We start from the raw sequence: 18,014 nt of genomic DNA on the forward strand, positions 1-18,014 counted from the left end.
TCTGGCATGTATTCAAAAGTTGATAATACTTTACTCATTTCCAGGATAATGTGCTATTACAGTTTGCTTTTTAAAATTGGACATGGGAGTGATATTAATAAAAATCTGAAGATGTTCCTCTGTAGTAATATATAACATAGCTATTATATGGGCAAATGCATTTGATATTTGATGTATAAGAAAACAATTGGTCCCAAGCTAAGATGTATTTAAGTAGGCTTAATTTAGATTCTGTAATTTTTATGCTTCAAGTTTCTTTATGTTTTTTCCTGGTTTTAATTTAATGAGATGTTTATGAAAGGGTGTTTTTAAGACTTTCACTTCTAAGCCTTGGCATAAACTTCCCTATGATGTGAACCACTTCTAAGATGCATCCTTTAATTTTTAAAATTGTGACAGTAAACCAGGTCTTACAGAAGAAAAAAAATGATTTGGTCACCTTTTATCGGTTTTGCAAAGGCATTTAAAGGATTTCAACTCCTCACTCCTCCATTCTTTCTATACAATACTTTATAGTATTGTATAAGATCAGTACTGTTGGTGCAATTGATGTAAAGCCATGAGATGACATTAATATGTAAATTTAGGTCCCAGAAATGGGCTTTAAAAAAAAACAACAAACTCTGCCCCCTGTTCTTTCTGTGTTTCTTCCTGACATTTTGTAATCCACATGAAGACAGGAGGAGCAGACTGGCTGCTCGGTCAGCCCTGGGACTGAGGTACCCTGCTCCTTTTTCTTGCTTTTGTATTTCCTTCCTGAACCAAGCGAATGCATCAGTCACAATCCCCGATTTTGGATCCATTTTCCTAGAAATACAAGTACTGTTGAGGGCCCTGTGGACCATCCATGACTCATTAAATGCTTCTTAGAGAATCATTTTTTCTGAATATAAGGCAGGATAAAGTCTTGGCATCAGAGCTTTCTTGTAAGTACTTCCTTTTGTCTGTGTGTGTGCTCTGTGCGTGTTTACATACATATGTCCATACACATGGCTGGCTGGCTTAGTCGCTAAGTCATGTCTGACTCATGCAACCCCGTGGACTGTAGCCCACCAGGCTTCTCTGTCCAGGATTTCCCAGGCAAGAATACTGGTGCAGGTTGCCATTTCCTTCCAGGGATCTTCCCGACCCAGGGATCAAACCTAGATCTCCTGCAGGCAGATTCTTTACTTCCTGAGCCACCAGGGAAGCTCTTATGTACATACACATAGGTATACACATAAAGACACATATTTATATGCACACATATATAGAGGGACAGAAGTACTTAACAGACTTTAGAAGAACTTACTGCAAAATATTAGCAGTGGGTATCTCTGAGTCACTGAAAGTATGACTACATTTTAATCTTTTTGCTAATCTGTATTTTAATTTCTCTAATAAGTATCTTTACATGTGTAATAAAAAAATGTTTTAAAGATTGATGTCTTAGTTGATTCATTTCCCACTAGTAGAAACTTGTTCCTTCAAAATCGGCTTTGTTTTGGTGACCAATTACGTAGGGTGAACTGTTATAAAAAAGGCTAATGAGCAGGTTACAATAGCATTCTTTTAAGAAAATCTTTATGGGAGCAGCCATCATGGGGCTATCTGCCTTGTACCTGCCAATGTAACAGTGGATCCAGAAGGGTCAGGAAAACGAAGCTCTAGTATGGAATTAGAGGCAAACGCTTTTCAAATTACACTTGTTGGATGTGTAAATTATTGGAATCAACTTTCTTTTATGATTTGTTGAATCGCAATGGTCCATTTTAAATCTTGCTATGTCCTGAGAGTGATACCAAAGAATACAACCTCTATGAGCACATTCCCAAAGAGTTCTGCCTCCAAACTAAACAGGCATTTTGCTCTAAAGTCAAAATGTTCAGTTGCTCAGTTGTGTCTGACTATTTGTGACCTCTTGGACTTTAGCCCACCAGGCTGCTCTGTCCATGGGGTTTCCCAGGCAAGAACACTGCAGTGGGTTGTCATTTCCTTCTCCAGAGGATCTTTCCAACCCAGGGATTGAGCCTGGATCCCCCACATCCCATGCAGATTCTTTACCTCTTGAGCCATCAGGAAAGCCCCATTTTGCACTAAAGTAGGGAAAAAAAATCCACAATAACCTTTGTATTAATAATTGCTGCTTCAAAATGGGAATTTGGAATGGCACCAAATTATTAATCAGAATAGATTCAAAAAAAGTGATTATAGCACTTCTTGACATAAATTCTGTTAAATAAAATGTAGCCCTTCTTCCATGTTCTCATTTGTCAGCCATGAGGCTAATTCAGGTATCAGAGAATCAGGAATCAGAGTACCGATTGGCTTAGTAGTTTGGGGCTTACTGACTAGATGACTTTTGTCCTTTACCTTTTTGGACAGAAGAGGCAGCCATGTTCACTTTCAAGTCCAGAGGTGAATTATTTTTGAGTTCTTTTCAGAGACATGTTATGACTTTTCTGTATTCTTGGACAGTTAGGCTGTAATTCTTGGTTGTTTAAGAAAGGTATTTGAATGTGTTTTGTTAAGAGGCTCGACTAAATAGCTATTTCTCTTACATTTTCAGTTGCTTTTTCAAGCCTTAGAATAGTTTCCGGCTCTGACAGTTGGCCTTATGCTGGCTGAACTGAACTTTTTTGGGTAGGATGAAGTGGATGAAGTATTCTGGATGATTTACACTTGACTATATAAATGTTGCCTAGCATGCTACATAATGTGAAGAGAATTACTTAAGGGTAAAAAAGAGATTTTTTTTTAACTATTAGGAAATGATAGGTTATTACAAATTGGTTTGAAGATATTGTCATTTACATGCTGTCCCTACAAAGCTGAGCTCTCCTGGTCTGGAAACTGAGTTTTTAATAAGAATGATGGTTCATATTTAATGAGTACCTGCCCTGCACCAGGCTTTATGTTAGGGTTTCATATGAAAGTATTCAGTTCAGTTCAGTCGCTCAGTTGTGTCCGACTCTCCGCGACCCCATGAATCACAGCACGCCAGGCCTCCCTGTCCATCACCAACTCCCGGAGTTCACTCAAACTCATGAAAGTATTAGTTTCTCGATAATGCTTGACTCTTTGCAACACTATGGACTGTGACCCACCAGGCTCCTCTGTCCATGGAGTTCTCCAGGCAAGGTTTCCATTTCCTACTCCAAGGGATCTTCTCAACCCAGGAGTTGAACCCGGGTCTTCTGTGCTTCAGGCAAATTCTGTTGGGTTTCATATGCATCATCTCTGCCTGGAGTAGAAGTGGCAACCCACTCCAGTACTCTTGCTTGGAGAATCCGTGGACAGAGAAGCCTGGTGGTCCGCAGGCCAAGGAGTCAAAGAGTCAGACAGGACTGAGTGACTTAGCACACACAACACACACATCATCCCATTTAATCTTCCACAGAAGTCTAGGGAATCAACACTAAAATTACTCTCGTTTACAGATGAGGAAACTGAGGTGTATAAGAAACAAAACCAGTATTGAACCCAGCTATGGGACTGCAGAACTCACTGTGTTATACTGGCCACTGTATTCTTTTGCATCTCCCCAGGGAAGAAATGATTCTAAAGGGGATGCGGAAGATGAGGATTGTCACTGACCATCACTGGCTTCTTTTCCCACTAGGTTAACAGGCAAGAAAAGCGAGGTACAGTTGACTGGTGTTAGTCCTGTTTGCCAGGGGAAAATGGAGCTGTATTACTATCCTGTATCTCCACGCCTGTGTGTGTGATAAGTTATGACTCTTTGCAACCCCATGGACTGTAGCTCCCCAGGCTCTTCTGTCCATGGGGTTTCCCAGGCAAGAATACTGGATTGGGTTGCCATTCCCTTTTCCAGGGGATCCTCCCAACCCAGGGATCAAACTCAGGTCTTCTGCATTGCAGGCAAATTCTTTACTGCTGAGCCACCAGGGAGGACCACCCTCTGTGCCTACTTATATCCTACTGGCATAAGATAAAAGTGAATGATGACTTTACGCTCAATATGGGGAGGGAACCAAAACCCTTTCGGGATAAAGGTTTGTGTCAGCAGAAAGCAAGGGGTGCTAGACCCAGGGAGGAGCAGAAGAGACAGACCTTCAGGATGGCTTCGAAACAGGAGCGTCTGCCTGTGGTTTGGGCTCCTGCTACTCGTTCTCTGCTGGAGCGTCTAAAGACCAAAACGCAAGTCACAGTTAGCCTTTTCCCCATTCTTTATAAGAGAGATGTGATGTTTTCTCTTGCCTAGTGAGGTTCTGGTGGTTAAGTTTATTGCTTGGTGCATGAGTTTCTGAGTAGAGAGAAGTAACCACTGGATGGAAATCGTAGCAGAACCAGAAAAGAAATGAAGATTGTTGACGCCAGGCTGATGTTGGCTAGGTATTTTAAAAATACTTTTTTCTTTTTTCGTTATTCAAAAAAAACCCCGATGAATACACAAATACACATAGTTATATGTTACATAGTACAAAATGGTGTATGATGAAAAGTTAAGGTCTTCCTCTGGTCCCATTCCCAGAATCCATACTTCCTTTTTGGATAGGTAAACACTGTGTTAACAGCTTCTTCCAAAAATTACATAAATGTGTGTACACATACACTTACTCACTTATGTATGTTTTGGTAACATATGTCTGTGCTCAGTTATGTCCGACTCTTTGCAACCCCATGGACTGTAGCCCACCAGGCTCCTCTGTCCATGGGATTTCGCGGGCAAGAATACTGGAATGGGTTGCCATTTCTTTCTCCAGGGGATCTTCCTGACCCAGGGATCAAACCCATATCTCTTGCACCTCTTGTATTGACAGGCAGATTCTTAACCACTGCACCACCTAGAAAGCCCCGTGCTAACATAAATGGTATTCTACTCTTCACATTATTTGGTGCCTAGTTTTTCTCACTGCATAAGGAATATTGGAGATTTGTCCCCATTAGTATGTACTGGTTTCATTTTATTTGAATGGCTGTATATTAGTCCATAGCAGTGCTTTCCATTGGCACAGAGTTTTATGATTGATCAAGCATTGCATATATTATCTTTCTGGGCCTCACAGAAGCCATGAGGGAAGGTATCAAATGGTCCAGAGGGGTTGCCAGGTTCACCCAGGATAGCATGGTGCCTGGGACTCAAGTAGGAGTTCTGTGCTCCTAACACTTTGACATTCCCTAAATATGCTCATGTTCCTTCCATTTAGTTCCATGACCACCAGTGGAGGTCAACTCTTGGAAACTGTAAAAAAATTCTTCAATCTAGAACCTCAAGAAGCCAGGTGACAAGGAAATGTAGAAGAAGTGTTAGTTGCTCAGTCGTGTCCAATTCTTTGTCACTATAGACTCCCAGGCTCCTCTATCCATGGGATTTCCCTTCTGCAGTGGGTTGCCATTTCCTTTTCCAGGGGATCTTCCCAACCCAGGGATCAAACCCAGGCCTCCTGCATTGCAGGCAGATTCTTTACCATCTGAGTCATCAGGGAAGGCTAGACAAGGAAATGTATACCTCATTAAAGTGACAAAAGAGAATAAAAAGTTTAGTACTAGAATGGGCCCCCATGATCAACTCATTCAGCCCTTTCCTCATACAGATAAGGATCTGAGCCAGGACATCAGAGAGCTTGTTCATACCCTACAGCTATGCCATTTCCTTTCCTGAGGCTAGTTCTGGAGAGCAGAGGGAAAGGAGATTCTTTATTTTTCCAGGCTCGCTCATTCTCATCAGCCACAATGGGGCATGGACAGCGTATAGACCCCTGAGAAATGGGAAAACTCGACAAGCACAAAGAGGTGATTTGTCTAAGAGAATGCTCCCTCTGGGACAGTATGACCAAGTAGACTAACTATCTGGATGCCCAGGCAATGTGCATTTTAATACCACTTCTGCTTCCCACTCGTTCATTTATGGAGTGTCTAATGTACGCATAGCTCTTTGCCAGGCTGCAGGGCTCCTGAAGCACATGGTGAAGAAACTATCCCCCATCATGAGGACGATAAAATGCATGAGATTGATTATCTGTGCTATTTTGGATTAAATTTACCATGCAAATAAGTACAGTTTAGTACCAAACAATTCTCCTTATGCTTAGGTTGTGTTTTGTTTTATCCAATAACCATCCTGCAAAGGTTCACTGGCAGCACAATGAATGAAAAGCAACGTCCATTTATTTCTGTTTGTTAGGAGAAGTTGTTATTCAAGCTGAGACAGAAGACTAAGTCCGACAGATTGTCTTTTGGTTTATTTCCATGTTTTTGAACTGGACTTCAGTTTTTTAAAAAATGACTGAATTCCTCTGTGAAAGCATGCCAGAAGAGACCTCTGACCATGGATTCAGAAGCTTTTGCTGCTTCTTTGATTACGTTTGCCAGGATGCCCGAGAGGAACTTCCCCTGGGCATTCGTTTTGGAGGCCTCCTGAAGATGGATGAATCTCCTTATGTAGCAGTTTGATGGTCAGATGTCTACAAGGGAACATTCAGATGTGGCAGCCTGAAGGACATCCCTATTCCACACCCCACCAGACCTTAGTAAACAGTGTTTCCTTTCTCTCCTTGAAGCACCGCAGTGACCCAGGGACAGGAGGGTAGGAAAATGCACTTTTTCGTGGGTTTAGACATCCCTGATGCTGGGAAAGATTGAGGTCAAGCGGAGAAAGGGGGCGACAGAGGATGAGATGATTGGATAGCATCACTTGACTCAGTGGAAGTGAGTTTCAGCAAGCTCCTGGAGTTAGTTAATGACAGGGAAGCCTGGTGTGCTGCAGTTCATGGGATTGCAAAGAGTCAGACACAACTTAGCAACTGAACCAACAACAACAAGACATCCAGGACCAGAAGCACAGCTCTGCTCAGGGTCTCTGAGTTTCATCCTCTTGCTCTGATTACTCGTCTTTTATACTTGCTCTTCAGCTTGAGACCAGAACAGTTTGAAATTGTTTCTACTGCTTTTGGCCACCACTGTGTGGGCTTCGCTGCTGCTGCTAAGTTGCTTCAGTCGTGTCCGACTCTGTGCGACCCCATAGATGGCAGCCCACTAGGCTCCTCTGTCCCTGGGATTCTCCAGGCAAGAATACTGGAGTGGGTTGCCATAAGTCAATGCAAATAGGAAGAAAGCTTAAAGAACTCTCTGGAAACAGTTGAACAGAGCCTAGTGAGTTTCTAGTGGTTAAGTTTATTGCTTGGTCTGTGGATTGCTGAGGAGAGAAAAGTAGAGGAGAGGTGAGCTGAAGGCAGCCTGGCATAGAACTCTTTGCTTGAGTTGTCACTCTGGTCTCCTCTTCATTTGACACTTGCCGTTGTTCCAGGAGGAGCAATTTCAGAAAGTCTTTCTCTGGGCTGTGAAACAGCACTTGCTTTTGTGTTGAGCCCGAGGAGACGTTCTGGAAAGTGGTTCATTGTCTCTGGGCTATGACAGTGAGCTGGTGGTTATTGATTTCATTATGTTTTTCTTTATTCCAGCTGTCGGTTTGCTCCTGTGCCGAGGGCTTAAAACAGTTGTGGCTTTGCACATCGTACACGAGGCTGGACAAGGAGATGGGTCATGTTGCTACCCTGGCAGAAATTTTTAGAAGGTTGGGGTCTGACGAAGGCAAATAGATTGAAGAGTTTCCCTTACTTTATTTAGAAAAAGAAACTTTGCGGGGCAATTAACTTTCTTAGAATTCCTTTAAAATTTGTTTCCTTTCACGGTAGACTGAGATATAAATAATGCTTTTATTTAAAAATACTTTCATTAAAAATTAAAAGTAAAATGCCATTTGCAGGTGGTTGTTATCACTGATAAGATATACTAGAATTGATTAGCTATAAAAATATAATTTGGGGATGCATATGAAGGCATACTGTTTTCATTTGCATGCCATTACATACAGATGTGTTTTTGAAATTTTTCAAATCATGGCACATTGAATATCCTCACTGGATTTTTAGGAATGTGTTCACTGAGACTGCCAAATTCTATTCCATTTTGTTTGGCTCATTACATTGGCTGTGAATCACTAAATATTCCCTTTAATATCTGAGTCAAGCTTTAGTTCCAAACACAATACTCCAGTTGTTTTTTCATAGAATGTAATTTTTTAATTTTCTTCCTCAACACTTGACTTTCTACTTTCTCTTTCTTTATTTTATGCTGGAGTGTGCTGAAAGGTTTTCCAAAAATATTTTTTTTGTAATGTGTTATAACCTATCAGTGAATGTATTTCATGTGATTAAGCTCACACAGCTTTATCTGTGGAAGTATTAGGAATGACAGATTTTATTTAATTTCATTGCTGCTTCTGAGATGTCCTCCCAAAGACATAATAGTAATAGAGTAATTACGTTAGATAATTATATTATTACATTACAGTGTCAATTGTAACAATATTTAGTCTTTCTGATTCAGTAGTTCTTGCGTTTTTTCCATTTCACCAACCCTATTATGGTGTTACTTGGGGAACCAGGATTTGTGAATGACACAGACCTGAATTTCAGCCAGGGTTCTGCCTGCTACCAGCTGAGTGACTTTCAGTAAGTAATCCAGTGTTTTGAAGTCTCAACTTCTGCTTCTATTACATGGGTATTGCCTTACGTACATCCCCAGTTATGATGCCTAAATGAGATAAAGGGCTGAAATCACTTAGCACAGCTCCTGGTTCGTGGGGAGTCTCCCTTCCCCACTTCCCTGCTGGTAACCACTACTCTATTTCTCTATATTTGTGTGCTTGTTTTTGTTTAGTTTGGCTTAATTGATTAATGGATGGATAGATTTATACTCCACATTTGGGTGAGATCATATGATATTTGTACTTTTGTCTGAATTATTTCACTTAGCATAATACTCTCAAAGTCCATACATGTTGTCACAAATGGCAAGATTTCATCTTTTTATGGCTGAGTAATATTCCATTGTATATGTACGTCACCTCTTCTTTATCCATTCATCCATTAATGGGCACTTAGCATGTGTCCATATCTTGGCTATTATAAATAATACTGCGGTCAGAGAAGAAAAATAAAAGGGATCCAAACTGGAAAAGAAGAAGTAAAATTGTCACTGTTTGCAGATGACATGATACTATACATTGAAAATCCTAAATATGCTAGCCACAAACTACTAGAGCTCATTAATGCAGGGTACAAAATTAATACACAGAAATCTGTTGAATTTCTGTACACTAACAAAGATCAGAAAGAGAAATTAAGGAAACAATTCCATTTACCATTGTATCAAAAAAAAATAAAATACCTAGGAGAAGGCAATGGCAAGCCACTCCAGTACTCTCGCTTAGAAAATCCCATGGATGGAGGAGCCTGGTAGGCTGCAGTCCGTGGGATCGCTAATGGTCGGACATGACTGAGCGACTTCACTTTCACTTTTCACTTTCACACATTGGAGAAGGAAATGGCAACCCACTCCAGTGTTCTTGCTTGGAGAATCCCAGGGACGGGGGAGCCTGGTGGGCTTCCGTCTAAGGGGTCACACAGAGTCAGACACGACTGAAGTGACTCAGCAGCAGCAGCAGCAGCAACAAAGATCAGAAAGAGAAATTAAGGAAACAATTCCATTTACCATTGTATCAAAAAAAAAAATACCTAGGAATAAATCTACATAAGGAGACAAAAGACCTATACTCTGAAAACTGTAAGAGCCTGATGAAAGAAATTGAAGATTACACAACAGATGGAAAGATATGCTATGTTCTTGCTTTGGAAGAATCAATATTGTCAAAATGACTATACCTCTCAAGGCAATGTACAGATTCAATATAACCACTGTCAAATTACCAATAGCATTTTTTTTCAGATGTACAATAAAAAATATTAAAATTTGTATGGAAACACAAAAGAGCCAGAATAGCCAAAGTAATCTTGAGAAAGAAAAGCAGAGTTGGAGGAATCAGGCTCTCTGACTATACTATAAAACTCCAGTAAGAAAAACATTATGGTACTGGCATAATGACAGACTTATAGATCAACAGAATAGGTTAGAAAGCCCAGAAACAAACCCACACACCTATGGGTAATTAGTCTACAACAAAAGACGCAGGAATATACAATGGAAAAAAGACAATCTCTTCAATAAGTGGTGCTGGAAAAACTGGACAGACACATGTAAAAGAATTAAAACATTCTCTAACACTGTACATAAAAATAAACTCAAAATGAATTAAAGATCTAAATATAAGGCCAGATACTATATAAAACTCTTAGAGGAAAATATAGGCAGAAGTCTTTGATGTAAATTGTAGCAATACCTTTTTGGATCTACCTCCTAGAGTAATGAGAACAAAAATATAAAATAAAAACAAAAAATTGGACCTAGTTAAACTTAAAAGCTTTTGTGCAACAAGGGAAAACATAAACAAAATGGAAAGACAACACATAGAATGGGAGAAAATATATGCAAATGATGCAACTGACAAGGGATTAATTTCCAGAATACACAAATAGCTCATGCAGCTCAATATCAAAAAGAACAAAAAACCCAAGCAAAAAAAAAAAAAATGGGGAGAAGATCTAAATAGACTTTTCTCCATAGAAAACATACAGATGGCCAAAAAGTACATGGAAAGATGCTCAACATTGTTAATTATAGAAATGCAAATCAAAACTATAATGAGGTATCACCTGACACCTGTCAGAATGGCCATCGTCAAAAATCTGCAAACAATAAATGCTGGAGAGGGTGTGGAGAAAAAGAAACCCTCCTACATTGTTGGTAGAAATGCAAATTCGTGCAGCCACTATGGAAAACAATATGGAGGTTTCTTATAAAACTAAAAATAGAGTTGCAATATGATCTAGCAATCCCAATCCTGGGCATATATCCAGAGAAAATCATAAAGAGACATACACTTCCATGTTCATTGCAGCACTATTTACAATAGCCAGGACATGGGAGCAACCTAAATGTCCAACAGATGATTGGGTAAAAAAGATGTACATATAAACAATGAATTATTACTTGGCCATGAAATAAAAAGAAATAATGCCATTTGCAGCAACATGGATGGACCTAGGGATTATTATACTAAGTGAAGTAAGTCAGATAGAGAAAGACAAATATATGATAGTGCTTATATGCAAAATCTTAAAAAAAAATGATACAGATGAATGTGTTTACAAAATGGAAACAGACTTATAGACTTAGAAAACATATTTACGGTTAGTAAAGGGGAAAGGCTGGAGGCAGGGATAGATTAAGAGGTTGGGATTAACATGTATCACTATTATATGTAAAATTGAGAATCGGCAAGGACCTGCTGTATAGCACAGGGAACTCTACTTAATTCTCTGTAATATGGAAAAAGAATCTGAAAAGGAATAGAATTTTATATATGTATACCTAAATAACTTTGCTATACACCACAAACTAACACAACACTGTAAATCAACTATATTCCAGTATAAAATAAAAATTAAAAAGTCTTCCTTTTTAAGCTTGAATATAACTCCATTCTATGTATAGCTCAGTTCAGTCGCTCAGTCGTGTCCAACTTTTTGTGACGCCAGGCCTCCCTGTCCATCACCAACTCCCGGAGTTCACGCAAACTCATGTCCATCGAGTCCGTGATGCTATCCAGCCATCTCATTCTCTGTCGTCCCCTTCTCCTCCCGCCCCCAATCCTTCCCAGCATCAGAGTCTTTTCCAGTGAGTCAACTCGTCGCATGAGGTGGCCAAAGTATTGCAGTTTCAGCTTTAGCATCAGTCCTTCCAATGAACACCCAGGATAGAATGGACTGGTTGGATCTCCTTGCAGTCCAAGGGACTCTCAATGGTCTGCTCCAGCACCACAGTTCAAAAGCATCAATTCTTCAGCGATCAGCTTTCTTCACAGTCCAACTCTCACATCCATACATGACCACTGGAAAAACCATAGCCTTGACTAGACAGACCTTTGTTGGCAAAGTAATGTCTCTGCTTTTTAATATACTATCTAGGTTGGTCATAACTTTCCTCCCAAGGAGTAAGCGTCTTTTAATTTCCTGGCTGCAATCAGCATCCGCAGTGATTTTTTAGCTCAAAAAAATGAAGTCTGACACTGTTTCCACTGTTTCCCCATCTATTTCCCATGAAGTGATGAGACCAGATGCCATGATCTTTGTTTTCTGAATGTTGAGCTTCAAGCCAACCTTTTCACTCTCCTCTTTCACTTTCATCAAGAGGCTTTTGAGTTCCTCTTCACTTTCTGCCGTAAGGGTGGTGTCATCTGCATATCTGAGATTATTGATATTTCTCCCGGCAATCTTGATTCCAGCTTGGGCTTCTTGCAGCCCAGCGTTCCTCATGATGTACTCTGCATATAAGTTAAATAAGCAGGGTGACAATATACAACCTTGACGTACTCCTTTTCCTATTTGGAACCAGTCTGTTGTTCCATGTCCAGTTCTGACTGTTGCTTCCTGACCTGCATACAGGTTTCTCAAGAGGCAGGTCAGGTGGTCTGGGATTCCCATCTCTTTCAGAATGTTCCACAGCTTATTGTGATCCACACAGTCAAAGGCTTTGGCATAGTCAGTGAAGCAGAAATAGATGTTTTTCTGGAACTCTCTTGCTTTCTCCATGATCCAGCGGATGTTGGCAATTTGATCTCTGGTTCCTCTGCCTTTTCTGAAACCTGCTTGAACATCTGGAAGTTCACGGTTCACATATTGCTGAAGCCTGGCTTGGAGAATTTTGAGCATGACTTTACTAACGTAGTCCCTCCTTATCTGCAATTTTACTTTCCTTGGTTTCAGATACCTCTGTGGTTAATCTTGGTCTGGAAATATTAAACAGAAAGTTCCAGAAATAAACAATTCATAAGTTTTAAGTTGAATGTAGTTATGAGTAATGAGATGAACTCTTTTGCTGTCCAGCTTTGTCCTGCTCAGTGATGTGAATCTTCCCTTTATCTAGTGTATCCCACTGTTAGTCACTCAGTAGTCATCTGGTATATCAGGTTGACTGTTGGGGTACTGTGGTATTTGTATTCGGGTAACTCTTATTGAACCTAATAATGGTACCAAAGAGCAAGGGTATAGGTGCTAGCAATTTGGATATTCTCTTACTGGGCCTAATTTATAAATTAAATTTTATCATAGATTTTAAAATATGCGAAAAAAAATAAAAAAGAAAGCATGATGTACATACTATCTGTGGTTCAGGCACCCGCTGGGGTTCTTGGAACTTATCCTCTGTGAATGGTGGGAGGACTGCTGTATACACCACATTTTGTTTATACATTTGTCTATTAGTGGACTTCTGGATTGTTCCCGCTCATCAGTTGTAGTGAATCATGCTTCTGTGAACATAGGTGCACAAATACCTCTTTGAGTCTGCTTTTACTTCTTTTGGGCACATACCGGAAAGTAGAATTTCTGGATCACATAACTTCCAGCTTCCTTTTGACTTGCCTCCCAAGCTTCAGTACTACATTTATAATGGCTTGCTTGGTAGTTGTTTACTGGTATGCTACTGAAATCTTAAATACAGTGTGTTTAACATAACAGTCTTTTTCCCACCCGCCTCCAAAATCAGATCCTCTTTCTACTTAAAAGAATAGATTTCAAGACCCACTGGCACAAACCACGAGTATCTTTGACTTCTTCCTCCTCTTCTTTAGCCCTAAGAATTTGCAAAGCTATTTCAAACCTCTTCACATTTCTCTCTGCTTCATCTACTTTACTACTCAGAGATGATTAGTGCATATTTTGGTATGATTTTTTTCCCTTGGTATAACTTCGAATAGTTTTAAATTCTTCATTTCTTAATGAAAATCATACACCCGCGTTTTCATTAAATACTCTTTTGAACTCTCATTTTGACAACAGATTGCCTGCCAGTCTTCTTTTTCCCTTTGCTGGTAGATCCCAACAACATCCGTATTTGGACTGATTCTCCCTGCTACCCAGCAACTCTTGTAACACTTCTTTCCTTTGGTCACAGCAAATGAGTGTGCAGGAGACTGCTAAGCAGAGATCAAGGTTCAGTCCTGAGTCAGGGTTGGAGTAGATGGGGATAATACAGGAAGTCCGTATTTTCCTTGGAGTGTAAGGGACAGTTAGATTTCTCTTCCTCTGTATTCTCATGTCCAGGAGAGTTGGACCATTCATTTCCTCCCAGTCATCTAAGTCAAATGTTATTGCCAAAAGAATTCAGTATTGGTTTGGCCTTGCACAGTATTTTTCTTGCAGATATATTAAATAGAAGACAGTAACATTGGTTCTGTTAATTCCTCACTTTTCACTTTCTCATGCACGAGCTTCCTAAGAAGGAGAACACACGGTGCTCCACCAGCTGCAGAGCATCTGATCATTACTGCCTTTGGAAGTAGATCTACAGTTCCCCAGTGAAGATCTTGTCCTTTGGGGATGTTGAGCTCCCCATGTATGCATGAGTTCAATCTCTGGCATAAGGGATTCTTTGCTTCAAAACCTGTCTGTGCTGCTTGCTTGCTGTGTGGTTTTGAACAGACTTGATAATGTTTATCTTAGTTTTGCGTCTGTAAAACGGAGATTAATATAATCCCTTCCTCATAGAGTTGCTGGGGAATTAAATGAACTAACACAGTGCCTGGTGCATCGTAGTCAGCACCAGTCTCCTGCTTGCAGGCGCATTCTTTACTGTCGGAGCCACCAGGGGAGCCCAGTCAGTACCCAGATGGGTCAGTTTTCTTAGCCACTAGGCTGTTTCATCGGACGATCTCATGCATGAGTGTGAAATGAACAAACTGAGGAGGGGCGGTACCTGGAGGCCCCCTCTCAGGTCGAAGTGGTTGCTTGTTTATATTCAGTGCTTTGAAAATTCATGGTCAAACTCTTATTTTCCCAGTGCTAAATCTCAAAACTGTATTTTGACATGTTTTCTGTACTTGAACACCTCAAGAAAAATACCATCTTTCACTGATAAAGTGAAAAGTTAGAGGCTTCCTTTGGGCCGTGCATGTATAACATTATGTGATTCCTATCAAATTTGAAACTGTATAAGTACATGTTGATTCTTAGAAGGAGAAAGAAATACTGATTTTGCCACCTTATTTGGCACCTTAATTTGTGTATGGCTCTTGGATACTTCAGATTTTAATAAGTGCTAGTTAATTTTATGCAGATAGTCAGTGAAAGCCTTTAATGAAAAGACTCTAAAGCTATCTAAGCTTTATAGATGTTAGCTAAATTTATGGATTAATCAGATATGAAAGAACAGGACTTTGAAAATGAAATACTATTTTGTTGGAACCTTCCAATGAGGCTTTTAAATAGGATTAGCTATATTTGGGCCTTTTTTGGATTTGTGGTTGCTTAAAGACTGGAGATTATCTTTAATTTGAGAATTCATTTTCATGCCTTAAAAATATGAATAATTAGATAAATGCTTATATGTGAGATAAAGAATGTTAAGTGCTTATTCCTTACCTTTCACTACCTTCCATACTTGACTTTTTGCCTGACCTCATCAGAGTCGTCTTGATTTTAATGCATTCCCCCCTCCCCCCAGAGTACTGTGTATATCTTATTGAGCTCATTTATTTAAAAAAATCATAAAATAAGAGTTGATATGTAATTTAAAGTTTTCTGGTCATGACTTAAATCCTGCAGCTTACATCATGGATTTGTCCTCTTGTACTTCATATTCTGTGCAAGAGGAATTTTTGGGCTGATTTGGTCATAGGTACACAGAGTTCTTCAGTCTCTTTAGCAAAGACACTGTATGTTTCATCAATATAGTTGGTGTGAGTATTAAATGAACTCGGTTTCCGTAAGATTTTTCTCTTGAATTATTTCACAGGCTCGAATAGTAACCTTTAAACAGAAGTTTCTTCTTAAAGAAACTTAAATCGGTTGCTTTAAGAACACACCTTGACCAAATTATACTCATTAGGGAACAAAAATTTTTGTTTTTCTTTTTCTGATGTAAGTTTAAGACTGACAAACAGTGGTTAATGGTGTTTGGTTAAGAAAATTTTGTTTTAAATGTATAGATCAAAGACATAATTATTAGTTGTTTCTTGTTGCCAATTTGTCAAGTCTAAATTTTAATGTAGTTTAGGCAGGAGAAAACCCAGCTTTGTCACAAAAGGTTGGCATTACAACCATGATTCTGTTGTGCCTCTATTTTAATTCTTGTTAAGGGGTGAATTTGATTGTACAAATCCAGTGTGTTTTGTCTATTAAACATGTTAGTTCAAGAACTTCATTTTGGTTTTATAAAGATATGCGCGTATGATGGCTGGCCAATCCAAACATAAGATTTAACCAAGTGACTTCTAACCCAATTCAGTTCTCCCATCTGGCTTGCAAAACATCTGGCTTTTCGGAGAGAAACTGAATCGAAGTAATTTTTTTTATTCAAATGATTGTTGACTGTTTTCTTCTGAGGCTTAATATAAACTTGTTTTTAAGAGTTGAATTTGACGTGTCAGAAGAATGTTAGAGTTTCACTGTTTTAAACTTTTACTTAGCATTTACATCTGCCCAGGTAAATTTTATTTCTAGATCTATTGTTTCTTCAATTTGTCCCTGTTAATAGGGAAGATTCTAAAGATAATGACTATGCGTGGGTATTTGAGGCAGTGTGTGGTCTTTTACTGAAGTTACAAAGTTTCAACTCTGTTGACTAGTTTGTTGTTTCATATTATGCGAGAGAGGAATGCACATGTTAACTTAATCTGAAGCTTGTTTATACAATGGCTTTTATAATGTATGTCTAAAGATAGAGAATCAAGTTTTATGAGACCAGTATTTCTTGTCAGTTTCCCACTCCACCCTACTCTAATTGGACTGACCCTTAAATAAAGAACAAAGAGGTCTGTAGTTCACTACATGTTCTGGCTTGCCCTTAGTAAATGAGAAAATAAAAACTTAGAGAATCTGAATTAGAAGGTCACATATACACTTACCTTTTTTGTGAAGGGAAAACATTTTGAAACTGTACATATCATCTTTTTAGTCTAAATTCAGGTTGTTTTCCACAGAGGAATAAGAATTTAGGCTTATATAAAAGGGCTTCTTTATAAAACTATGCTAATGATACTTTTTGATTTGTAAAATTTAATATTCTGCACAGTATCAACCAGACTTCTTTTGATGGGTAGAGGAATGGAGGTGACTTCTAAATCTTAGAGCAGGAACTTCATGTGGCCAGTTGGATATCTTTCCCCAAAACTCAGAGAAGAGGACTGGGGTGGCAGTTTTAAGTCTGTGAATCATCCACATTTAGTGGCGATGAAAGCCGTAGTTGTGGGGCAGAATTTTCTGGTGGGAGAATTCAGGGTCACAGGAAGAGAAAAGGGCTGGATGTTGAGCCCCAGGCATCTCTGGATTATTGTTGGATGGAGGGAGGCAAATCTACAAAGTCTTGGAAGCCCCAGCCTGGGAGGTAAAGAGAGTGCTGGGAGCATTTTGTGTTACAAAAGCTGAGGGGAAAGCATGTTTCAAGAGGAAGGAGGGACTGTCAGATGCTTCTGATGGGTCAAGCATGAAGTGGGCTGAAAGTGGCTGTTGAACTCAGCCACTGAAGTCGTGGATGGTTTCTAGGAAGCGACGTTTGTGGAGCAACAAAAGTGGAAAGATTGATGTGATTGAGGCAGGCAGGAGAAAAAGGAGGAAGAAGAACTCTGGTGTAGACATCGGTGAGGAGCTGAGCTTAGAAGGAGGGGAGGATATCTGATAGAAGTTGGAGAGTGTTGTGGGTTAAGGGGGAACATTTCTGTGGGACAGACCTGCCTGATGTGATAAAAGCCAAAGAGAAAGAAGCCTTTGAGTGAGAGAGATTCAGAAAACGAGAGAAAAGAAAGAGGATTTAGAGTGAAATAACAGCACTGAACAACAGCAATAACAACTAAATATTCATTCAGTGTTTGCTAGACCCAGGGCACTGGGCTAAAAATTAACTGTGACATGTGTTCCCATAATATGTTTCTTACGTTATAATGTATATGGTGTTATATAGTGGGTGCCGTTGTGTTTTCTAGGTTAGAGTGGGGAAGTGTGATTTAGGGATGTTAACTAACCTATTCAGTGTCCTTCAGCTAGTAAGTGATGGACAAATTTATTAAAGGATGAACTTGGCCACTGCCCCAGTCTGCCATCCCTGATTTAAATTTA

General features: G+C 39.5%; 1 protein-coding gene across 5 annotated transcripts in view; it reads left to right on the forward strand.

The window, feature by feature from the left end:
- The window catches only part of ESR1 (estrogen receptor 1), a 404,881-nt gene that overhangs the window by 176,896 nt on the left and 209,971 nt on the right, over positions 1–18,014 (forward strand). The window lies entirely within an intron of this gene.

This window comes from Moschus berezovskii, chromosome 10, assembly GCF_049115385.1.
Source record: "Moschus berezovskii isolate FMDL1 chromosome 10, NW_MosBer_1.0, whole genome shotgun sequence".
Lineage (NCBI taxonomy): Eukaryota > Metazoa > Chordata > Mammalia > Artiodactyla > Moschidae > Moschus > Moschus berezovskii.